Source organism: Lethenteron reissneri, chromosome 26, assembly GCF_015708825.2.
Source record: "Lethenteron reissneri isolate LAM-NWPU_2019-01 chromosome 26, ASM1570882v1, whole genome shotgun sequence".
Classification (NCBI taxonomy): Eukaryota; Metazoa; Chordata; class Hyperoartia; order Petromyzontiformes; family Petromyzontidae; genus Lethenteron; species Lethenteron reissneri.
The window spans coordinates 10476960-10502567 of NC_083804.1; the positions used below are offsets into that span (position 1 = coordinate 10476960).

The 25608-nt window shown below is 47.2% G+C and overlaps 1 protein-coding gene across 1 annotated transcript in view; it reads left to right on the forward strand.

The window, feature by feature from the left end:
- The first annotated feature begins 2920 nt into the window (after positions 1-2920).
- LOC133347660 (cAMP-dependent protein kinase inhibitor alpha-like) overlaps positions 2921-25608 on the forward strand; it is a 57694-nt gene continuing 35006 nt past the window's right edge. The window contains exon 1 of the mRNA XM_061560130.1: positions 2921-3644. The gene's annotated coding sequence lies outside the window, so the exon portion shown is untranslated. The remainder of the gene's footprint in view (positions 3645-25608) is intronic.

A 25608-nucleotide genomic window follows, 5' to 3' on the forward strand; every position in this document is an offset into this window, starting at 1 on the left:
AGAGCTTATTCCCTCCCCTTCAACAATTAGTTTTGTGTTGTGATCCAACTAGTCGAGTAATCGAAGCGAGAATAGGTGGAGAACAGTTATCGATTGCTGTACTTAAAATAATCGGATGTGTATGTATATTGAACTTCTTTCGCACAGTACGTAGCCAAATGTGCCAATCGGAGGTGCGGTTTGATATAAGGCCGCCACTCCGGATTAAACTGGGTTCTCAAGTGTAGCTAGTTGATGGTTCCCACTCAGTCATCATCGTCTACACACACACACACACAACAAAAACATCAAAATAAATATGATTCTACGCTTAAATTGGCTACTTTCCAGCTCTAAGAATAAAAAAAACATATTGCATTGACAGTTATGTATCAAACCATCTCGTAACACGAGTGTGTGCATGTATGAGTCAGAGTGTTGAAAGTTCTACGCTTCCGACTGAACCAACAACCTGAAAATACTTATTTGATTTAACATTTCAGAGACCCAGACAGCCACACGGCACTTTCTTGAACGGCGACGGGTGGAGGCACCACTTGGCAGCTGTGGGGCCAATAAACAAACAAGTGAGAGGCGGGCTCAAGTCCTGTCTGTCGATCCGGATGCGTCCGCAAACTTCACCGACCGGACAATTTACAACCACAACAAGAACAATCAATACTGCACTATAAATACCACGCGTTATAAGCAACAACAAATGAGCAACCACTTGAGAATTGATTTTTCCCATTTTTTTATGGCAACAAAACAGGTGTTAAGATGTTAAAACACCAAACTGAAACCTTTTACAAGGAATCATGTGTCTGCATTAACCACAATACTTGTGGTCGGAATGCAAACAAAAAACGTACTCTGATAATAAATGCATTGCTCATGAAACTGATTGGTCCACACCATAGACAGCTTTCTTTTGAGCCTCGTCTCAAACGGTGTCAGACCAGAGGATGCCAAAAGGCGAGAAGAGCAAGCACTTGTCAAAGTTTTAAACGTTTACGGTATTGTAGTGCTGCATATACACAGTCAGCAACTTGTTTTGCTTCAAGTGCCCTCTGTACGTATGCTGAACTTCGTTCGCATCATACGTGGCCAACCGTACTCATCGGAGGTCCCGTTATGACACGGTTACGATTTGTAACGTAACGTGATTACATGCTGCATTTTTCTGCTTTCTACAGTTGCTGTACTTTGGAGAAAATAAGGATAAATGTAAAGTGTTTATGTACAATGACGTTCCCTACAAAAAATTGCACTATATACCAGTCACGCATAACAACACATTCGCACTGGTATCACGTACCACGACACTTGTGCCAGGCTATGTGCACAAATACATCGAGTAATACGTAGCTCAGGGGTAATACGTGGCGCAGTGTGGTTATATGTATCGCCTTACGCTATGAACCCGACGACCTGAGTTCGATTCACAGCATTAGCGGGCCGTGCAGCGGATTATTACCAAAGGGCTGTAAATGAAATTATCCGTTCTCTTGGTGCCTGGCGAGTGATATATGGACCAGTCCTCACCCGCCCTGTCTCCTCCTTCACGAACACGCACTGACCGCTGTGGTGATGTATGTGTAAACAACCTCCCCCGTGACATGCACAGCAGAGGCCTTCATCCGGCAGTGTATTAACAAAGTGCTGGAAATGTGTGATTGGAATGTAACAAATTATAACGTGCACTGACTGTATTTGGATGAAGCAAAAATTGGAACGGCATCACTACATTTCTGATATATATTATTTCAATCACCTGAAATTTCAGCAGGATTTAGTCGAGAAAACCTTCCAATTTCAAGTTGAATTATTCAGCATAACTCCACGACAGCCCACCACTCTGCTCTCGAGCCAGCTCTGAGATGCGACCGCCACTCGCTTGGAACTCGGGAGGGCCATGGGTTCGTTCCCGACCGTGACCATGCCTGTTTCGAGTATTCGCGAAGTCTGCTTGATCTTCCCGTGGTTGTCGCATGAATTTTTCTCCGTGTTCACCCCGGTTTTTTTTGCCCTACACATTTAGAAACATTGCGTTCAGATGATTTGGCTCATCGAAGAGGCTCATGGCCTATCCTGCGTTTCTCCAGGTCGCCCCTTACAGCAAAAAATGTCAGTACTGTAGCCCAGTGGACTTTACTTAGTGAATATAATAGATTGGTGTAGGCCAATCAGTTTCAAACATAATGCATATATATTGTAGCATATCATGCTTGTCGCCACGTTCACCACAAGTACGTGTGTTCAATGCGAACTTGATTCCTTGCAAAAGGTTTCTACTTGGTGTCTGAACATCTTAACACGCCTGTTTTATTGCAAGAAAGGGTCAATGCTATTCTTCTTTTTTGTTTCCATCGTAGTTTATAGTTTGCGTGACGGGCGTGTGCCTGCCTGCCTAAGCCTGCCCAGCGGGGGGAGGGGGGGGGTCTGTGCTGCAGTGCGAACGAGGTTGGAGTCTGCACTCAACCAGTGGGGGGGGGGGGGGGGGGGACAGGCATCTTGCACATGCATGCCAACTCTGGGCGAAAGCTCTTCTTCGATCAGGGACTGCAATTTTTGGTGACGACTTAATTCCAGGTAACCCTATTATTTTCATTTTTTTTTCTATCTCCGTGACTTTACCGAAGGAGAAACACGAATACCTTTCACTCCTGTCATAATAACACCGGCACACATTTCATTCCTGGGGACACGTTTCGCGTTCTGTACGCAAACTGCTGCCGTTGCTATATGATCAGGATTGCAAGACGCTCCGGGAAGTTGAGACGCGTGCCCACATTTTTTGTCCGCTGTCAATCAATCAAAAAAAATCTGACTTCTCATGCACACCTACCGGATAATTTGTCGCACCCCTAACTTTTGCTTTAGAATACAGCGGGACGGGGAGGGTTAGTGGGGTTTATACACTGTAGAATATGGTAAATATGGGATGGAGGTTGAGGTTCAGTAAAGAAAAAGGTACATCTGATAACACGCTTCAAAATCATCCGTGGAAATATGTATTACTGGCTGCATTTATTGACCAAAATTGAGACTACGCTTGGAGCAAAAGGGAGAGAGGTCTGCTGTTATGTGATAAGGCCATCCACTGGATTATACCATTACTGCGAAACGCTCAGACACCCCTGCCCATTTAGGGTAAGAGCAAAAACCATTGCATAATACACACACACACACAACACACAATCATTGCTGCCAACAGTAACGCCAGAACATCGTGGGGGCTTATTCTTTTTCGACCTCTTCATCTTTTTGGGGTTTCACGCAACGAGAACCCACGAACGCGCGCGCGCTCGCCCGCCACGTGCGCTCATCATCATCATCCAGCGGGCCGAGCGCGTCGTCTTCGAGTGCTTTGCGTTCGCAGAGTTGCGTCAAAGCGGAGGAGGGAGAAAGGGAGTGGACGAGGGAGAATGGTGCAGCCCCGCCAGACGTTTTGTCGCCACATAGCACCGCGTTGAGAGAGGAGGGAGGAGGCGGCGCTTCTGTGCCCGCGCAGAAGACGAGCAAGGGAGAGGGAGGGAGGGAGGAAGGACCGCGGGATTCTCCTCTTCCAACTCGCTTCTTCCACCTCGCTCAGCAACGGCGGCAGCAGCAACAGAAGGAAGACGTTTCACTTTCTTTCCCTGCGGGCTGCGTTCGTTTAACAAGTACGTCGTCGTGGTCGGGAGGCGAGGCCTCCGCATCACGAGATAAGATTAAATGCTGCCCCGGCTGTATTTTCAGGTGCACTCACTGGTGGTGGTGATGTGTGGTTTGTGTCGACCTGGGCACCGATAACAGGTGGGGAACCGGGCAGCATGGTGATGGTGATGATGATGTTGTGTGTACTTAATGTGTCACTGCATACGTTATTGTACGCGATGTTTAGTGATTGTATTGTACGTAAAGCGAGTGTTTAGAGAAATGCTTTGATGAATGTTGTTGGTGTTTTTGTAACCACCCCCTCCCAAAAAAAATTTACACATTTCACCGTTCTAGAAACACTGCATATGCAACACAGTCGTGCAATTAAAAATGATGTGCAGGCCCCTGTTTGGCGATCCACTGTTGGTTGGATGTCGTCGGTTGTGGGGGTTGTTTGACCATACTTCACCACCCTACTCGGTGTGGGCTGGTCACGTCTTGTTGGCAGAGGGGCTGTGTGGGGGGGGGGGGGGGCGCAGGATCAGTCAAATGAATCGCCACCGATGTCACAAATCGCCATGGCCGAGAATTCAACTCGGATGCCCCTTGCATTGGGTTCGGAGCGCGGTGCTCTGATCACCGTTGCACCACCGCGCACTTTTCGAGGCTTGCTGATGATCAACGAGTGACATTTTACTTTTGCATTGCGTCTATGCACAAGAGCTTTGTTGCTTATCGGATTCCTCCGGTACAAAATAAATATTGTGATTCTGAAGTGGACATTGCGTCTGTGAACAAGAGCTTTATTGCTCATCGGATTCCTCCGGAACAAAATAAATATTGTGATTCTGAAGTGGGCATTGCGTTTGTGAACAAGAGCTTAGTAGCTCATCGGATTTCTCATTGTCGTGGAGACACTGCGATGCCGAGTCGTAGTTGTTGGCGATGCCTGCTTTGGAATGCACAACCTGCTGTCTCCCCCATTCAAGTGATGAGCGCTGCTCTCTCCTCAGTCTGCATCCACGCCGCACCGCCGCACACGACACGCGCATTGCAAAGAATAAATTAAGTTGCGACGGGATTGTAACGAACAGACGCTGTAATTTGTTTCGCGGAAGAATGATTTGTTACTGTCATTGACCCCGGCCGGTTGCGTGGAGGGCTTCATTCGTGAAAATGTGTTCATGAACAAACTGTACTCCCTTTTCAAAGTGCCCGGTTGTTCCTTGCTGTGTGTTATTGCGCGTTCAAAATAAACTTGAACTTTGGTCTTCGAGATGTAATCCGAGTGAGAAACATGTGCAGCGCAGCACAGCAAGTAAACTTCAACCTACATTGCCGTGGTGAGGCAAGAGCAAATTGAAGCGGGAAGCTATAAAGATAATAAAGAAAGTCGATGTAATAAGAGTGGCAGTTTTAAGTTATAATCCTTTGTCAATGCACTGCTAGATGAAGGCCTCTAACCATGCCATGTCGATTATGAGTCATTGTCTTTTTTTTTAAACCATACTTCACGCTGGTCAATGGTAGTTAAGAGTGTGTTGGGGGGAGGCAGAGTGGGGGCACAGGGCCTGTTCAGACATCAATCGCCACAGCTATTTTAGAAATTGCTAATATAATGGCCTGTCACTACGCCGCTGGATGTAGGCTTCCCAATGCCACGTCACTTATGGGTTTTAAAAATACCTCCACTGTAAATGCCCTTCATCCAGGAAAGCCTCACCGAGGGCTGAAGGCTCTTTCAGGAGGATTCTTCATTGTAATTCAGGATTAGCTGCAAAACAGTCCTGTATATATAGTAGCAATAATAAAAAAAAAATTGAACAACATGATGATTTTGTCAACCAAGGTGTCTGCTTCGAATCATCAAGATTCATGATACAATATTTACCTGCTGCTCTCAAGCAAAGATTCTGGATTCACCGACACTGCTGTCACGTGTTTTTGGTCCAAGTCTTCCATTGCAAAAACACACGTGACTCGTTCTCACATGGTGAAATCACGTCACTCAGGCATACCGTCGATATACCGGGCACAGTGGCACACGTAGGATTTGCCACCCGTTCTGGATTTCCTCATTTGAGGTAGCTGTCCTTGTACGTCATACGACACCTTGACGTTTTTGTGAGTTGTGTAGAAACACATTCATTTTGACAAATGTAGTTGCACTCTTTTCCCAAATATGTCCCGGCGCTTTGTATCTTAGAGTTGCCAACTCCAAGCACGTGCCTTGAATCCACAGCTTTGGGGGCGGAGATGGTTGACCATATATAGAGAACCAAATGTAATACAATTTTGATTCATCATCATCTTCAGCTCCGGGTAATCCGATGCTTGTTGAAGACCGCTCCGAGCCTCCACGGCCTCTTGTGATTCTGTGATGTAGTAATTCACCTTCTCACGAGGTACTCTAATTGGAATGATAGTATGAAGCGGTCTAAATGCATCCGCATCTCAATAGGCTGTAAAAACACGGGGAAGACCATGTGGATAAAGCTGGAGCATTCAAACCATTGCGGGACTTGTTTTTGAGGACTACTCCAGAGTACAGAAAGAGAAAATATAATTGTTCAGGCCAGATAGGGAGTTGAGACAACATTCTGGTAGAAGTGTGGAATGAAAGCAGTTCATAGATCCAGTTATAGGGCAAAGATTATGGGAAAGTCTTGAGCCAGAACTCGAACAGGGGAAGGGTCAGGAACGAATTCCAGACAATGTGGAACAACAGCAGAGAACAACCGTCTTCCTGTTGAGTGATGGCTGACCTCGGTTGCACGTGACACCTGCAAGGCTCGGCAGGTGTCTCCCCTATCAGTATGGAGGTTTTATTATTTCCCCTCTTGCATGAGGCATGTTTTTTTCTCTTCCCCAAGATCTCCACTTTGTTCCCACATGCAAACATATTCAGTGACAGATTGGCCAAACAGGTAAAGGTTCAGTCCTGCAATTTCTTGTCACTGCTAGCGTAAGGGCCTCCACAAGATGAAGCTCTAAGAGATTCCCTCCCCTCTGAAGTGTGTTTGTTCTCCTCTTACACACTGGCCGGACATCTTGAAAGAGGCGGACGTAAACCCAGACTTTGGTCAACGACACGTGACCTATACTCTTTGGTTCTTTCGGTAAAGTCACGTAGGTGAAAATAAATAAATAAATACAATTCAATAAAATGAAACACGTGACCTGCCGATTGACTGTGGCTTACCCCTTTATGCTGCTGGGTGGAGAGAGGCGGGAGGATTGAATGAACTTGCCCCATCGTTTTCAAGTGCAGAGCTGGGAGGACTTCACTGGTGACCTCAGGATTGCAAGTCGTGTGTGCTACCCATGACAGCACAGCAGCATCCCCCATCCACAGGACCCCCATGAAGAGGATTTGATTTTAGTGGAGGTTTTCCAAGGTTAAAAGAGCTCATGTTCTACAGCATGTACATATTTATAAACGAATATCTTTCCACTATAGGAGACAATATGTCATAAAAAAGGTAATTGTATTTAGGCAGCGGTGAAGAGAGGCACGTGTTGGTCATGGCCCCATGAGACAGATAAGCCATCTTGTTTTTATATGTTTCCGTCAGTGACGGTAACGTTTTGTTGTTTATTACAATACAGATACCCACCAGTGAGATTAAGAATAACAAATGTGCCCATATCAGTCGCTTTACACAGGAGCATTCATTTAATAATATACTGCACAGTATATGACTGAGGCTTGCATTTGCAATGAAGTAATTGAGGTCACAAGATGCAAATATATTACACTGTAAGCCCTTTTGCTCAGAGTGCATAACAAAGCACTCGTGCAATGCCACGGGAAAAAACGATCAGGGCGAGCTGTGTAGAATACGCCCTTCCTTAAAATAAAAATACTAAAAAGTGAATGCATCTCTGTTCAAATGAGCATTTGGTGGTGCTCACTTCCATATGGGGTCCTGAGCCAGATTTGGAAATTCCACATTCCTTTGGTGGGTGCCAATCTGACAGAAGGACAGGTACTATAGACTAAAATTAACCAATAATAACCTAATTTTACGTAATCTCTTTCAAGGCTTCATGTGCGTTAAGCAGCACATTTTTGGAATTTAGTTTTCCTGGAAGAAGACAGAGGAAAGTTGATTATTATCCATAAAATTGAGAGTTGTTCATGTGCACGGATGCCCGGGTTTCTAAGGACATGGTTGTGTGGTCGCTTTGCATCACGCGGCTGCTGCAAATGTTTCCCACTCCTTTTTTCTCCTGGGGATTCCCCGAGTTTCCAGTTCCCATGTCGTGGAGGTCATTTTTTTCTTTTTCAACTCAGGCCTAACTAAGGGCCTCACACTTGAGCTTTCATCCTGAAATATAACTGGGGCTGTGCCCAAGGGAGCCGCGAGGCTCAAATGGAATGAAAGAAAAAACAAAGTCATGACTTTGATTGCTGACTTTGAGAAAGTGAGGCTGTGCATTCTGATTTGAAAGCGTTACTGCTCGATGTCTGTAAAACAAAAGAAAAAAGTAAAACTCCTCTGTAAAAAAAAAGTTAAAAGCGTGGAAAAAGTTTTTGGCTTAGTGTCCGCCTGTTTAATGAGACGGATGTGTCGTAACTGGTTAATTTGTAAGCGATAACAGAGATCACAGGAGTGAGATGGATTACAGCGTCACAGGACCGTGGGGGAAGGGGTCTCGCTACAGTCTTGACCAGCAACGTTCAAGGGGATGTTTGGTTTCCCTGAGTGACGTTAAATAGCACATGTCGGACATCACTAAAGGAAATGAAGAGGAGATGGAGTGATGAAATCGGCCGGTGTGCAGATGCGAGGTGGATTCTCTTATCAAAGTGATCGTGATAGATGGTTGGCGGCTTTGGGGATGCCTTCATTCAGCAGTGGATAGGCAGTGAATGATGATATTTCACTTAATTCATCTTCAGCCTGTGCATTGTACAGTTTTCCGTTTGTAAAATAAATACATTACAGTATCTCAATGCAATTAACATTAAAACATATTAACATGAGTCAATTGAAAAGCAAAACAACATGTGGTTAATGTACAGGATTATATTAACAGAGGCTTTCATCAAAGGCTATAATACAACCGTTATTCCAATGATACTGAAGTATTGTAAATATTTTCACATTATTATTACCACGGTGGATATGACCATTACACTCCAGTGCCATGTTAAGTTTCATTACAACAACAAAACGTTTTATAACTCATTGAGAGGCCATAGAGGTTACAAGTCTCATTGTTAAGGGGGACAGATGAAAAAAGTAAATATACAAAAAGCTGACAACAGAGAAACAGTTAAAAAATTGCAAAACACAAATATGTAAAATGCCACAAACCCTTAATTTAGATGAATATTAATACACCATTATACTGTGGAAATATTCACACTTATCAATAATGCAAACTATATAAATACTCTTATAAGGCAGGAGGCATTGATCAAAATCAACAATCAATTAATTATCCAAGCATTGAATCTTCCTTGTGTAGTGGTGATACGCGCTGGGATTAGGGATCGTATGCCAGCGCGTAATGATTGGCTGTGTAGGTGGTGACGCGCGCTGACGGTGGAGGATCAGGGGTCAGCGCGGGGTCGTGGGTTACGGGGTACTGATTGGCTGGGGGCCGGTGACGCGCTGAGAGGGAGTGATCAGGTGGCAGCGCGGTGTGATTGGAGGAGGAGTGTTAACACGCGCTGGGGAAAACGGATCGTAGAGAGAGTGCGTCGTGATTGGTTCACTAAGGAACGATGCTCACGTCGACGTCCGCATCAGCTCCGTCTCTCGTGAGCAGGGGCTATAAAAGGGGATGCACACAGGCGTAAGGGCAGTGTGTAACCAGCGAAGAATGAAGACGGGGATGAAGACCTAGGGCCCTGCGGTACCTAGTCCCGCTGTCCTAACGGGACCGGGACTCTGTGTAGCCAGAGGCGAGTGTAGTGTGTGTAGCCATAGGCATAAGGTCTACACGAGCCGAATGCATTGTGTGTAGCCAGGGACATAGGGTCTACACGAGTCGAGTGTATTGTGTAGCCAGAGGCATAGGGTCTACACGAGTGAAGTGTATCGTGTGTAGCCAGAGGCCTAGAGTTTACACGAGATTAGTGGAGTGTGTAGTCGGAAGAAGGGAGACCACACGTTGTATTGTGACACGTAAAGATTTAATAAAAGTGTGTTCCCGTCAAGAAGTTCCTGCCGTCAATTCCAATACTTCAACTGGCGTCAGAAGTGAAACGGTCTTCCAAGCATGGATACAAGGAGGAGCCGTCGGACCCACGGGATTGACCACGGGGACAACCTCGACGACGCGGGCCAGCTGGCATCGGGGGATGAGGAAGAGGAGTTGCCCACGGGGCAGGATCCGCCGACGGCGCCGGACGAGCGACGGGGGACTGACGCCGTGCTCCGCGAGGCGCACTCCCGTCTGGCGGAGCTGCTGCTCGCCGCCGCGTCCATCCTGGCGGAGATCAGCTCGTCGGGAGGAGCGGGGACGGCGGCCGACGTTCTACAGGGTCGCCCTGCAGATTCCCGCCAAAACGATTTGGCGATTCCCGCCATTTCATCTGCACCGACTTTTGGCGGGAACGGCCATCACCACGTGGCAGCGGTTCTCCATGCGCGCCCGCTGACGTCACCAACGCGCGCGGCGGACCGCCATCACACACCCGCCACTGGGGCCGCCATCTTACACACCGACGGGGCGGCAGAGAGGAAGCACGAGGAGGAGGACGAATTTCATCTTTCAGCAGCGCCTTCCCACGTTGTCAGCCTTCAAGGCGGAAGGCGGGGATTGGAGCCAATTTCAGCGCAGATTTTTGGCGCATCAGGAGATGTCCGCCTGGTCCGACGCTACGGCACTGCGGGCACTGCCTGCCATGCTGGACGACAACGCGCTCTTGATTTATTATCACGTCCGCACGCAGGTCGGACCGCTCCACGCTCAAGGATGCGCTGGAGACCGTGCTCGCCTACCGCACGACGTTGCTTGCTCTCGCCGACGCCGCGTTCCCTCGTATGGACGAGGAGGGCCAAGATGCGATGGTTTTGGAGCAGCTGCTCAAGTTGGCGCAGGACCTGGGGGCCCCCATCAATACGGCCGACGAGACCGATATTTCTTCCTTACGGGTCGCCACAAGCATACAAGCGCACGAGGTCCTTCAACGTAAACAGGGGGTCGTCTGCAACGCTGCCGTGGCCTCAACTCCGGGCCCGGTTGTCACCGTGCCCCAAGTCGTCAGCCCACGAGAGGAGGCGTTCATCGCGGGACGACCGGGGGACTGGAGGTCGGGGGGTCGTTCGCCTCTGCGAGCGGCCCGCAAGCTGGAGCAACCGAGATCTCCGACGACTGTCATCACGTGCTATAACTGCGGCCTCCGGGGCCACGTGGCCTCCGGTTGCCGCGCCCCACGTCAGCGCGCCATGGGACCTCGGCTGGACGACGAACAAGGGCCCAAGTCATCCCTGCAAACCCCGGCAAGTCGCGGCACCTCACATGCTTGGCCCGCATACTCGACACATATGGGTCGTCGCGTTGCGGCGGGGGAGAGCCGAGTAGAGTTCGGGGATTCGGTTCGGAGAGGGGGGTTCGGCCGGGACCGGGGAGACATTAAATGGTCGGAGTTGGGGCACAGAATAGTGGCTGCCTCAGCGGGTTCATCCGTCGTTACCGGATCTATTGATGGGGTCGAGGTCAGGGTGTTAGTGGACACGGGGGCATCGGCGACTATTATATCGGATCTCATTTATAATATTCTCCCTGTACAATGTCGTCCGCTTCTTCCGGTGGATGTGCCATTTTACGCCGCTAACGGGGGATCGTTGGGCATTATCGGTCAGATTAGGGCGTCCATTTGCATTGGTGATATCAAATTGTCGGGACCCGTTTTCGTTTCGTCCTCCCTGGCGGTCCCTTGTCTATTGGGCACTGATTTTTTGGCAAAAATGCCCATCAAAATTCTCATTGATCAGCGTTGCATTGAACTACCATCGGGTCGCCGTATTTCATTTTTGACGAGCCCTAATGTAATTCGGACGGCGTGCGCTACCATACAGGCGTTAGCGACACAGACCGTGCACGTGCCCCCGGGTTCACAAATGTTAATTCCCCTCCGGTTGCGGAAGCCATGGGTGAAGGAGGCCTCGGAACAGGGCATGCTTTTGGGTCCTTCTAATAGGGCTGTTGGAGGTCTCGATTTGTCGGTGGCTCACACTTTGGTTGGGGCTGACAGGGATCCGTTTGTGATGGTTTTAAACGCTGGGGCGCGGCCGGCCGTCATTCAGCAGGGCACCGTGCTAGCTCACGCGGCGCGGGTCCCTGCGGAGGAGAGGCTGGTTGCGCAGGCTGATCCGAGTCCCACGAAAAACGTAACATTGAAGGAGGACCTCGATTGGGTTGATTCGCTGTGCGCGGACTCTGACGATTTGTCAGCGGTACAGTTGGGTGCGCTGCGCGGGTTGCTGATTGAATTTTCGGATGTCTTCAGTAAACATAAGTATGACATTGGGTGCACGGACCTGCTACGCCACCACATTGAAACGGGCGATGCGGCACCGGTCAGGCAAAATCCCTTCCGACTGAGTCCTGCTGAGAAGGAACATGTTCAGTCGGCAGTTAACGATATGCTAGAAGCCGACATTATTTCGCCTTCCTCCAGTCCTTGGGGAGCACCTATTGTGCTCGTTAAAAAGCAGGACGGGTCCCTGCGATTTTGCGTCGATTTCCGTCGCCTGAATAAGATCTCTGTGGCCGACGCGTATCCGCTCCCCAGGATGGACGAGTCTCTCGACGCATTGTCTGGTGCGCGATACTTTTCGACTCTTGATTTATTATCCGGATTCTGGCAGTTGCCACTCGACGAAGAGTCTAAGCCTAAGACTGCATTTCGGACTCCAGGGGGCCTGTTTCAGTTTAACCGGTTACCCATGGGACTTCACTCCTCTCCTGCGACGTTTCAGCGTCTTATGGAATTGGGTTTGTCGGGCTTGCAGTGGGATACGTGCCTCATTTACCTTGACGATGTCATTGTTTTCGGTAAAACGTTTGAAGAACACCTCCAGCGATTGCGAGGGGTGTTCTTGCGAATGCGATCGGCTAAATTAAAGTTTAAACCGGCCAAATGCCACCTTTTTCGTAAATCCGTGAGGTACTTGGGTCACATTGTCGACTCTTCGGGGATTTCTACCGATCCTGCGAAGACGGACTGTGTCAGTTCGTGGCCGACGCCCACGTCAGTGTCAGACGTGCGCAGTTTCATCGGTTTTGCTTCGTATTATCGCCGATTCGTTGAGCACTTCGCCACCATTGCAAAACCCTTGCACGCTCTAACGGCGAAAGGAGTGAAGTTCCAATGGGGACCGGAGGAGGAGGCTGCATTCTGCTCCCTCCGGGACGCCTTGGTTAGGGCCCCACCCTTGCGCTATCCGGACTTTGCGAGTCCCTTCTTGCTAGACACGGATGCTAGCAACACGGGCATTGGGGGAGTGCTGTCCCAAGTCGTTGGAGGGGTCGAACGAGTGGTCGCCTATGGTAGCAGGGTGTTGTCGCCGGCAGAGCAGCGCTACTGCGTTACCCGTCGCGAACTGCTTGCCATTGTTTTTTTTGTACAACAATTCAGGCCATATCTCTATGGTCGTCATTTCACGGTCCGGACGGACCACGCGGCGCTTCAGTATTCATTGCGGGTCGCCCAGCCCTCGGGCCAATTGTCGCGGTGGTTGGAAGTCCTCCAGGACTATCAGTTCACGACTACGTACCGTAAAGGGTTGCGACACACAAATGCCGATGCCCTGTCGCGGTTGTTGCCTTGTCACAAATGTGCGTGCTTATCGGGATCGGCGCGCTGTAAACCGCCGGTTACGGAAGGTAGGGAGGCGTTGGTTGCGACCGCGAGCACACCAATTGGGGATGGTCCCGCTAACCCAGGGGGTCAGGACTCGCTGCTCTCACTGTCGTTGATTGAGTGGGGCCGTCTCCAAATGGCGGACAGCTCCCTGCTGGCATTGCGCCGCAAGACGGGGGGTTCCGAAGGTAACCACGACCGAACTGGCTCCTACGAGCTTAAGCAAGGCCTGTTGATGAGATGGGACAGTTTGTCCCGGCGGCATGCGATTGTGGTGCCTTCTGCTGTGAGGGGGAAGGTTGTCTTGGCCGCACACGAACGCCTCTTGCATTTGGGAGTTAACAAAACGCTTGCCCTGCTTCAGCGTGACTATTATTGGCCGGGAATGGGGGGTGACGTGGTGAATATTCTGAAGGGTTGTGTTGAGTGCGCCAGACGGAAACCACCGCCCGTGGCAGCTAATCCACCGCTGCAATCTATTCAGGTCTCGCGCACTAACGAGCTCGTTGCACTCGATATTCTGGGGCCTTTTCCGGTCACGCCTAGGGGTAATAAGTACCTGTTGGTGGGGGTCGAATATTTTACCCGGTGGCCTATGGCGTGGCCACTCGCCAACCAGTCGGCGGCGGCTGTGACGGACGCCTTTGTCCAGGGCTACGTCCTGGACAAGGGGGCTCCCGAACGCTTGCTGACTGACCAAGGGAAAAATTTTTCGAGTAAATTACTGCAAGAGGTGTGCGACCTGTTGGGTACCAAGAAGGTGCGTACCTCCCCGTACCACCCGCAGACGGACGGGATGGTGGAGAGGCTTAACAGGACATTGACTTTTATGCTGTGCCAGCAGGTGTGTGAGGCACATGTTGATTGGGACCTGCAGGTCCCTGGGGTCCTCGCCGCGTATAGAATGGCCCCCCATGCAGCAACGGGATTTTCCCCGTTTTATCTAATGTACGGTCGGGAAGCCGACCCGCCCATGGAAACGCAGCTGGGTCTGCCCGCACCACGAACTAATTCGAAATTGGCAGAGCATATTAAATTTAATATTCATAAGCTGACAGAGGCAAGGGAGGCCGCACGGCTTAATTCGCGGGCTCGCCAAATTGCAAACAAGCGGTTGCGGGCACGGAAGGTGTCCGTGCACAATTGGGAACCAGGTGACAGGGCCTGGCTGCATTGTCCTCAGGCACCTTTGGCTACGTCGCCTAAATTGTTGAAGCCGTGGCGGGGACCCGTGGAGGTCGTGCGGGTTGCACGCCCCCAGTGCGTTCAGATAAAATGGGGAAAACGCCGTTGGTACGTCCACCCCTCCCGACTGAAACCGTTCTCGCCTCCGTATGGCCTCCCCTTGTGTCGTGAGGGCCGAGCATGTGACGTGACCGGCGACCCTGAGGGGGAATTGTCTTTGCCTGCTCCTCACATGTCTCTGCCTGATCCGCTCCCAGGTGTCTCGGAACTGACAGCTGCCGACCACCGGCGGCCGGATCTTGAGCGGCCGGAGCCACCGGACGGTTGCCAACGTCCCGTCCCATACGACGGACCGGCCAGACGGACTCGCGCTAGGTCGCGCTACTTCGTGTGACCTACCACGTGAGGAGTCGAGGCAGCCGGAGCGCCTCGGCACTGCGTTTAGTCAGAGGGACACTTGGCGTGTTCGTTTTACGGTGTTCGCTTTTACTGTATTGTTCGTCGGGCTGTATATTGCTTCGTATTTAAGTGTTGTGTTGTGTTGTTGTTGTTGCGTTACGGGGCACACTGGGAGGTGGAGTTTCTTTATTACTGCGTTGACGTTAGGTTGTGTTGTTGGTTAACAGCCGGGCCGGCTGCAAGCTATGTGGGAGGGGGTGATGTAGTGGTGATACGCGCTGGGATTAGGGATCGTATGCCAGCGCGTAATGATTGGCTGTGTAGGTGGTGACGCGCGCTGACGGTGGAGGATCAGGGGTCAGCGCGGGGTCGTGGGTTACGGGGTACTGATTGGCTGGGGGCCAGTGACGCACTGAGAGGGAGTGATCAGGTGGCAGCGCGGTGTGATTGGAGGAGGAGTGTTAACACGCGCTGGGGAAAACGGATCGTAGAGAGAGTGCGTCGTGATTGGTTCACTAAGGAACGATGCTCACGTCGACGTCCGCATCAGCTCCGTCTCTCGTGAGCAGGGGCTATAAAAGGGGATGCACACAGGCGTAAGGGCAGTGTGTAACCAGCGAAGAATGAAGACGGGGATGAAGACCTAGGGCCCTGCGGTACCTAGTCCCGCTGTCCTAACGGGACCGGGACTCTGTGTAGCCAGAGGCGAGTGTAGTGTGTGTAGCCATAGGCATAAGGTCTACACGAGCCGAATGCATTGTGTGTAGCCAGGGACATAGGGTCTACACGAGTCGAGTGTATTGTGTAGCCAGAGGCATAGGGTCTACACGAGTGAAGTGTATCGTGTGTAGCCAGAGGCCTAGAGTTTACACGAGATTAGTGGAGTGTGTAGTCGGAAGAAGGGAGACCACACGTTGTATTGTGACACGTAAAGATTTAATAAAAGTGTGTTCCCGTCAAGAAGTTCCTGCCGTCAATTCCAATACTTCACTTGTAAATGTACAGCCCTCTTTAATCCGCTGCTGCATGAAGCCCTTCTCAACATCGTGTGGGAAGCGTGGGGGTTAGTTGACCATACTGTACCACACAGGTCAGTACAAGTTGGTGAAGGTGGAGAGTACAAATGTGGGTGCATAGAAGAACAGTACAATATCGGATTAGCTGTATTGCCCTCTGCTAGATGCAGCAGAATTGTTCTAAGGCTGCTTCAGCTGGGCTACAGTGCAACGCGGGGTGTTGACTCCTCGTGATAATTATATTCTATTGTATATGCTGCATGTGTAAGCCTTATTGTGTTGATTCCAATTACTGCATTCTATTATTTATTTTTTAAATGTCATTCGGGTGGCCGGTTGGGTCAGATATTGTGGTATTGAGCTGGCACTTCTGAGGTCCTGGGTTTGTATGTAAACAATAAGATCGTGTGTTTGTATGTATGTATGTTCAACTTATTTTGCACCATACGTAGCCAACCGTGCTAATTGGAGGTGTTGGTTTGATATCAGGCAGCCACTCCGGATTAAACTGGGGTTTCTAGTGGAGCTAGTTGATGGTCTCTGCTCAGTCATCATCGTCTGCGCACAAAAAGTTACGTGAAAATAAATATTATTCTCCATTTAAATTGGGTACATTTCAGCTCTCAGAATTACAAATATTGGATTGACAATTATGTATCACACAATCTCATAGCAGAGTATGGGAGAAGGTGGGACCTTTACTGTGAAGAAATTTTTCATAGATCATGTAAAATTTTACCATGGTCTCACATACAGGGCTGTGCAATTTACAAGTAGATGATTTGTCTCATGATATGCCATTAATAGCACAATTGGAAAAACCAAGGAAAGAAAGACCAATCTGTTTACTTTTACGTCAGTGGTGTTGGTGGATCACATAGGGATCATGTGCTGAGAAGAAGTGGCTTTCTATCTTAATAATACACAATTATTTTCCAACTCATTTAATCAAAATGTGTTTGAATTCTCAGGGTATACTCCTTTTTTTTCCACATGCAAAACCCTGAACAGAGAATTGGGCAAACATTATATGCAAGGAGCCCACAAATTTAGAGCCTAAATACTCAGTGAGGCTTTCCTGGGTAAATAAAGGAATATTATTATTGTTATTAGAATGTAGGATATTTGGAATTGCAAAGCCAAACGCATTCTCAGATTCATCTTTTTTTTAATACGTTCAAATACAGAGCACCGCAGTGAGCTTAATCTGCATGTATCCTGCATGGACCAACAAGGCCACACATTTATTCACATTTAATGTTTTTCCTCTTGTGAAATATAAAGAAATATTAACCATGTTTTATTGCTTTACATGCAATGGCAATGGTTGTTAAATCGTTTTTTGTTCCAAGAACACATTACCAATATTCGATATTTCTTTGCAACTTGTGTAAACGATAACTTTTTCTCTTTTGATTACCTCTAAAAAACCCGATATTCAATGCCTTGTAAAATTTGTGAATTTTGTGAATGGATTTTCAATACTTCATTGCACTGAGAAGAAAATGGCGATCGCAGTGGGAGACAGTGTTGCTTATATAGTAACTTGATTCTTGAAGCAAGAACACGCAACATAATTAATCACTGTTGAGTAAACCCGGTTCCATTATTGTATACAGTATCAACTTTCCGTACACATGTGGTCATTTGTCTGTTCTTTGTCTTTGTTGTCATTTGTGCAAACGGCTTAAACGTTATTTTACGGTTTGTGTTTGCAGTGGGAAGTGTTATGACTGCACAATGGAATATTTAGTACTGTACAGTAGTACAGTTTATGCAAGATGGTGGAGTGGTGGCGCAGTGGTTAGCACACTGAACTATGATCCCAGCCACCTGAGATCTATTCTCAGCCACAGCTAGCATTAGCGGTGAGTGATATGTTATGCGGCCCTGGGCCTCCCTTCACCAAGCCGCACTGACCAGCGTGGTGAAGTATGGTCATATAAATCTCATTACCGCCACACTGTGTTATCCAGCAGGGGATTGACAGAGGGCTGTGAACGATTTCAATTATAGTTTTTTCTACACAGTAGTAGATTAGTGTGAATAAAATATGCACAATCATGTCAAAAAATATATTAAATAACGCGAATCTAAATATACTGCACTGGAGCATAATTATTTATTTACCCAGAATAACATCAACTGGGTCTGTGAAGACAATAATCGGGATCTTGTTTGGAACATTTGGCCAGTTACTTATCGAGTATTTTAGTCTGCAAAAGGGTGCAACCCGGAAGACACTCACGCAGACGGGTACACGATGTTCAGATTCCACACGGACAGGTCATCAACCCACTTGCTGTACCTCCAGAGGCGTAGCTAGGGGGGGGCAGGGGGTACACCTGTCCCCGGGCGCCAAGGTAAAGGGGCGCCAAAATGAGGCTTACAACGTTACATTAGAACTTATTGCGGCGGGCGCGGCAGCCTGAAACTACTGCACGAATCTACACCTCAACCTAAAAGTTTATATATCCCGCCACACACAGCCTACATGTCATGTAATTACATTTTGGTATGTGATTGAACGGGGGGGGGGGGGGGGCGCCAATTTTATAGTTCGTCCCCGGGCGCAAAATATCCTAGCTACGCCTCTGTGTACCTCCACCCCCTGGCCACAATCTTAGCACAACAGTTTCGAGAGACTCAGGCACACGAGGACTTCTGCATGATCCACCAACCTCAGGTCCAAAAGCACAGCAGTACAGACGTGTCACCGCAGCCGGCAACGTTCTGAGCAATGGAGTTGATAAAAGTCAGAGTAACCTAGCTTTACTGCATGAAATTTGTTGTACATATTATACACATGGTAGTAGAATTTTGGCATGTAACTGTTATTACTCTCCTTCCCGCCTGCCCCCCCCCCCCCTAGAGATTCAGTGAATTGCCATGATTGCTGGTTTCTGTTCAGTTCAAGAATTCACTCGGTTTGTCTCATTCGTTTGATGCGTCTCGTTTTGATACGGGTTTGTCCCCCTCCATTAGGCCACATGTGGCGTGAGCATGTGATCTGCATATAATATTAATAAATGGTAAATAATAGATTCTCACACGCAGTCGGATGCGTGTATTGTGACTTAATACTTGATTTTCATCGCTGCGTCACTACACGTTGTTGAAGATCATTGCGGTGAAAAACAGAAGTATACGGGGGATGGTCTGTGAAAATAAATGTCACCGCTGTTTCTCCAACAATTTTGGCTATCCCATATATGGCGCATGCGTGCAAAAACAAAGACACACACGCCGTACGTACATAATGCTTCTCTCTGTGTGTGTGTATACGTGGTAAAAATGGGCTTGTAAGTTACATTTGAGTTGGTGGCAAAGCCGTGCGTTACATCCCTGCGTTTTCCAGGAGATATTTTTTTTCTATCCGCTGTCCCCATGCCAACAACAAATATCCCTTTCGTAAAAGGGCATGCCCACAAGTTGTCTGCCTGTATCAGGTTTTAGCACGGCGCTTACTAATGTGCTTCAAGGCTGAAACCATTAATGCATTAGCTCTGTTACCCTCTGTAACGACAGGGAGACGATGGGGAAGGGGACATGATTACTGCGTAAAGACTACAGGGTGTTTCAAAAAGATGGACCCGATTTGATTTGAAATCGGGTCCATCTTGGGGTCGCACGGGACCCCAAACTTGGCGCTACTCTCTTGGCCCCCAAGATCCCCAGACATCACGACACCCTGCGACTTTTTCTTGTGGGGATACGTCTAAGACCGTGTTTTTGTGCCACCATTAGCGACTAATCTGGATGACCTCAAAAACAGAATCACGGCAGCGGTGACTTCAATGGAAGAAGACGACACTTTGAGAGGCGTTTGGGACGAATTCAACTATCGTCTCGATGTTGTCCGTACAGCAGGTGGAGGGCACATAGAGCATTTATTAAATGGTTAGCAAAACTTGATAACCCATTAAACCGTTTGTAACTTTTTGTGGAAATGTAACATGCTGCCATCGTGAAATATACTGCTTTGAAATTGGGTCCATCAATTTGAAACACCCTGTATATTGTATGAACACATTTGTAGTGTCATGTTTTGTTGCTGTTCGGGACTTCTTACCCTTTAGAGAAACCCGCCAAATTGATTAAAGGTTTCCACAAGCCCTGTCCGAGCCCCATTCGTTGTCTTATTGCGACGTGCGGAATCACTGCATTATCGATCCTTCCTAGGCGACCGTTATTACCACAAATTGAAATTTGCCGAGGACGAACGCTTGTTGGAAAGTGCTGTACAGAATCCACGCATATACATTGCATATTCTCCTCGTTTCACGCGTTCAACATCAATTGCAGCATAATCCAGCTGTGAACATGTGGGACCGTCATCATGCCATCTCGTGACGCGTGGCGATATCACTAGTTCAAACACACTGGATAATTTTGCATGCCACGCGGAGAGTGCCCGTTGTGGGTAGAATGATTCATCCCCCCTCCCTCCCCCTGTGATTGCGATTCAAGTCATGATTCGATCGAAGATTTTTTTTCGTAATATATCGTTGCAGTAAATAGTAGCTCCATTAGTGCTTGCAATCAATCAATATTTTACGTGTCAATATCGTCGACAATAAAGTAGGCATCAGTGCACATTATGGCAGAACGGGAACAGCGTACAGGGGCATACAGCAACGGGAATGAAAAACGTAAAACCCGTCACGCCCTCAGCGGCTAACACCGACAGAGCAAAGTAAAATTGCCACCGTGCGCAACGAATAGCAGAAGAAATGTGAGTAAAATCATTTTTTTTTTAGTTCATAGGAAGTGGTGGCGATGTAAACATGCTTTCCACACATCAACAACATTGCTTCTTGCACATGTGCTGAGAGCTTAAAGAATCGACATTAAATATGATGAGCTTAAAATAGATACTGTATTAATCAATGCATGTATCATTCCACCGCCTACTACGTGTTCATTGCATTGTAATCAAACCGGAATCTTGAATTCTCAAAAGCCTGCATTATCCAAATTAAGTGCAATACAAATCGAACATTATTCATTTTTATGCAGTCATCAGTGACAAGGTCAAGCCCATCAATTCACCAAATCTGAGAACCCATTTTAATCACCGGGCTGCTGAAAAACACGGATCGACGCCAGGTTGTCAGCCCCGTACTTTGACCCCATGAAGCCACCCTACTACCATTTTCAGAATACAATACGGTACAGTTCTCCATAAATGGGCTTAGCCCGGTGGAAGTATCTGGCGATGAATCCGCGTGGAAATGTTGTCCCAGAGCGCATGCTGCGGCCTGTTGTGTGTGTTTAGTGTGTCACAGAGCAGCAGCAGCAGCAGCATTTCACAGTGACACTGACACATCGCCGCCGTCTTTACGGTCGATATAATGGCATTACGGTTCCTGTACTGGACGTTTTTGAACTACTGGACATTTCGATTGAAAGCTTTCGTGACTGCAGGGATTCATCTTCTTGGTTCTTTCGGTAAAGTCACGTAGAAGGGAAGGAATAAAATAATAAAAATAAAACATAATAAAACAATTCTCACAACGTTTCGGCCACAACGCAAGTAGTCGTCCTCAAGTGAAAACCAGGTCTGTCGAGGCTACTTGCGTTGTGGCCGAAACGTCGTGAGAATTGTTTTATTATGTTTTATTTTTATTATTTTATTACTTCCCTTCTACTGGACATTTGTGAAAAAGAGCTTTGTAACTCATCGGATTCCTCCTCCAGTATAAATACATATTCTGATGCTTGCTGGCATTTCTGCTGTGCGTGTGTCGTTGTGCTGAAATTTGAAAGAAACTGGCCATCCAAAGCAAGTTAGTTTGTTATCAGGTTTACAATTCTCATTTTTTTGTTAAATTAAAATATTCTCAAGTGGTGTTAATTTGAATGAGAGTTGTTTGTAAAATCGATATAGCAATGATTATGTTTTACATCCTTCCAATGAACAAAATCCTGTGTGCGAACCGGAAACACATTCTGACATTTTGTTTACTTTGTTGAAATACATTTAGGATGCATTTAATGAATTTGGAGTCTAAATCGGCTACGCCTCATGTATTCCATCCAGTAACAGGCCGTGATGACCAGGATATTATTCTAAAAGCGATGCACATATCACAGCACACAATTGTGGCTGTAAGATAAACAACGGCATTATTCAAATCCAAAGCGACAATTTTAAATGAATATGTTAAATTAATCCTCGTATTTCTTCTACTTACTTATGGAAATCTGTTTAAAGACTGAGGATTTGGACTCTGACATTCAGTGACTGACTGACAATCAGAAACAAATTGGGGTTGTATTAAGGGCTAATAATAGAGATAGGTGTAAGCGTTTGATTGGGGGATAATGGGGTTAGTTATTATTAGGGTTGTTGGTAAGCTTGTGATTCGAAGTAGGGTTATCATTGGATTTAGTCTACAGCAGGCATCGTGAAATGATTACAGTTTGTAGTTGGTGTGGGAGGAGGCTTTGAGATCAAGGTTAAGGTTTTTGGTCGGGTTAAGTTCAGTGGATAAAACACAACAACATGGCATCCCTTTGTCAATCCACAGGCCAAAAACCGGCCTATGACATGCCGGTTATGGGAGTTGTTTGACAATACTTCACCACACTCTTCCAATGCAGGTTGGTGAAGGGGGGGGGAGGGGGGCTCAGTTCAGATATTACTCATCACTGATGTTAGCCATGGTCAGGTTTCAAACTCAGGTATCCAGGTTTATATCACAGTGCTCTATCCACTCTGCCATCATCCCGTCTGAAGTTCAGTTGATATAATGGTAGGATTATAATAAAGAATAAGGTTAAAATTGCATTTGGACACCCATTGAGATAGTATACAGTTAAGTAAAAGGCCCATATGTAATTAGATTTTGGTGAGCCACCTGCACCATTGGAACCTCATTTGCCAGTAAAATATGATAATTGGGTTTTTACCCTTCTATCTGGCAGCAAAACTGACACCTTTTTACAAGGAGTCATGTTTGCATAGACCACAATACCTGCAGTCATAATGCAAACAAAAAACACAACTCTGATAATGTGCACTGTCCTTGAAGTTGACTGGTCCACACCCGAGACAGCCTTCCCCAGAGCCCAGTCTCACATGGGTTGGACCAGATGCATTATGACTGCAGGTATTGTGGTCTATGCAAACATGACTCCTTGTAAAAAGGTGTCAGTTTTGTTGCCAGATAGAAGGGTAAAAAACCAATTATTATAGACTCACCTGGTTAAACTTCTTCTTTCGTATGGCTGCTGATGTAGATGCCAAGCAACAACTCCAATCTCACATGCAGGTGGTCAAGGCAGACAACTGCGTTAGGAGCAGCGAAGTCTATCACCGTGATGTCTCCTTTGTAGTTGTGGAAACGGGCATTGCATCGTTATATGACGTATGGTCTGTTCTGGATGACCACAGTCATCGGAGGGTTTTTAATTTTACATTTGTGCATCAGATATCCGTTTCTGCCATGGTTTGTGCGGATGCGATTTAGGGTCGACCATGAGCTTTCTGGAAGATCAAACCCAGGGATAGTCTGTGTTGGGTCTTTCACAAGGTGGTGTTTGTTTGTGAGTTCTTTTGAACTCCATTCAGCTCTCCAGGCTTCACCGGGGTTTATTTCACGTTTGTTAAGGTTAAGCGTATGGGTCCAAAAGGGCTTTGCGTGACTTCAAGTGATGCCGAAGGAGGTTATTGAAATTCTGATAAATGGGAAGGAGACTGTTTTCCTCGATTCGGAGGACTTCCCGGAGGGTTGCAGCGTTGCGGAGGATGGGTGGCGAAGAGATGTTTGACAGCGCAGGCAGCCAGAGTGTTGGGATCGACTTGAGGGTGCCATCGATACACCGATTGCAGTGTTCAATTGGACATCAACAAGTGGAGTGCGACTGCTTCTGGTCCATGCTGGTGCACAGTATTTGGCTTCAGAGTACACAAGAGCCATTGGTCATGTCCGTAGCACTGGTTAAATTAATTAAACCTGAGTACATTTTTGCAAACCTTTATTAGAATTGGTATTGTACAGTATTACGAACGAGGCTATCATAGTGTGTTGCCTCCCCCAATCAGAGTAGCATTTGGGGTAAATGAGGGGATAAAGCAAGGATAATAATGATCAATCGCAACACAGTGAGGTTACACTACATCGATATTCTGTCTGCAGTACAGTTCCAAAAAGTTTTAAAATCCTGCTGAAATATTTATACTCCCCCCAAGATTAAATGATGTCAAGAAACAATCACATTTTCATCAATGATTTACAACTCATTGTTCAAAGCAGTAATACAGAGTGCTGTATGTCCGTCCCCGTCCGGAATCATGACAACTATCATAAAGATGATCCAATGTTAACGAACCTTTCGTATAAAGCCGTGTTGCTATGAAGTACTTATCCTCATGATAACTGACCAAATGGATGAAAGAGTTGTCCAAAACCTGAATATACAAACCAGAGCAGAACTAACGACACTACAATTGCTAATACGCAATCGCTTTTTACCTTGGCAGCTACCCATCTGCTTCCACACCGCTAATTGTGCACCGCCAAAGACAAACGCTCGTTGGAGAGCGTTACACGTAGCCTATGCAATATTTTTTCCTACCTTCAGAGAAATGCATATAATTATTTGATTGATCATGGGACCTCCTTTGCCAGTACCAAAATATGAGAATGGGTTTTCCCCTTTTTCCAACAGTTTTACTTAACTTGATTCCTCTGTTTGTCGTGGTCAAATCTTGTGCTCACAATTTCGTCCACTTCCCGTTGTCCAATCAATTCCACATTTTGCACACATACTCAGATCCGGTGACAATGCTTGCCTGTATCAAAATCGGCATAAATTAATCAATTAATTTGCTATTTTAAAGCAATTGACATTTTGTATGGACGCCTTATTATTTATATATATTTGTGTAGGTCAAAAACGCCGCGGTCCCTAAACTATGGAATCCGGTCACACAAAACGCAGGCGCCGCGTGTCTCAGACGCCATTGACGTACTTCTCGACCGTGAGTTAAACAAAATTGTTAATAAAACCGTTGTTTAAAAAAACACTTTTAAAGGAGTTTATTCTGCAACAAAACAGGTGTTAAGATGTGTTAGACCAGAGGACGCCTTTTGGTCTAACACCGTTTGAGACGAGGCTCAAAATAAAGCTGTCTCTGGTGTGGACCAATCAGTTTCAAAGACAATGCATATATTATCAGAGTATGTTTTTTTTGCATTCTGACCACAAGTATTGTAGTAAATGCAGACATGATTCCTTGTAAAAGGGTTTAGTTTGGCGTTTTAACATCTCAACACCTGTTTTGTTGCCAGAAAAAAGGGGAAAACGTATTCTCATTGTTTGATTGAACTATGCGACAGCCAATAGGCTCCCATGCCCATCACGCCCTTCTCCTCCGCCCCTGTCGATCAGCGAGCGACGACAAATGCCCAGCAGTGCCTGGAGGTGGGGTGGGTGGGGTGGGGGGCACCCAGACAATTGCTAGGAGACGCCACCCTGCAGGCCCACATGCGGAGATACAAGCCCAGGCAAGTGCGAGTGTGGAGTGGAGCATGTGCAGGAACAGTGACGCAT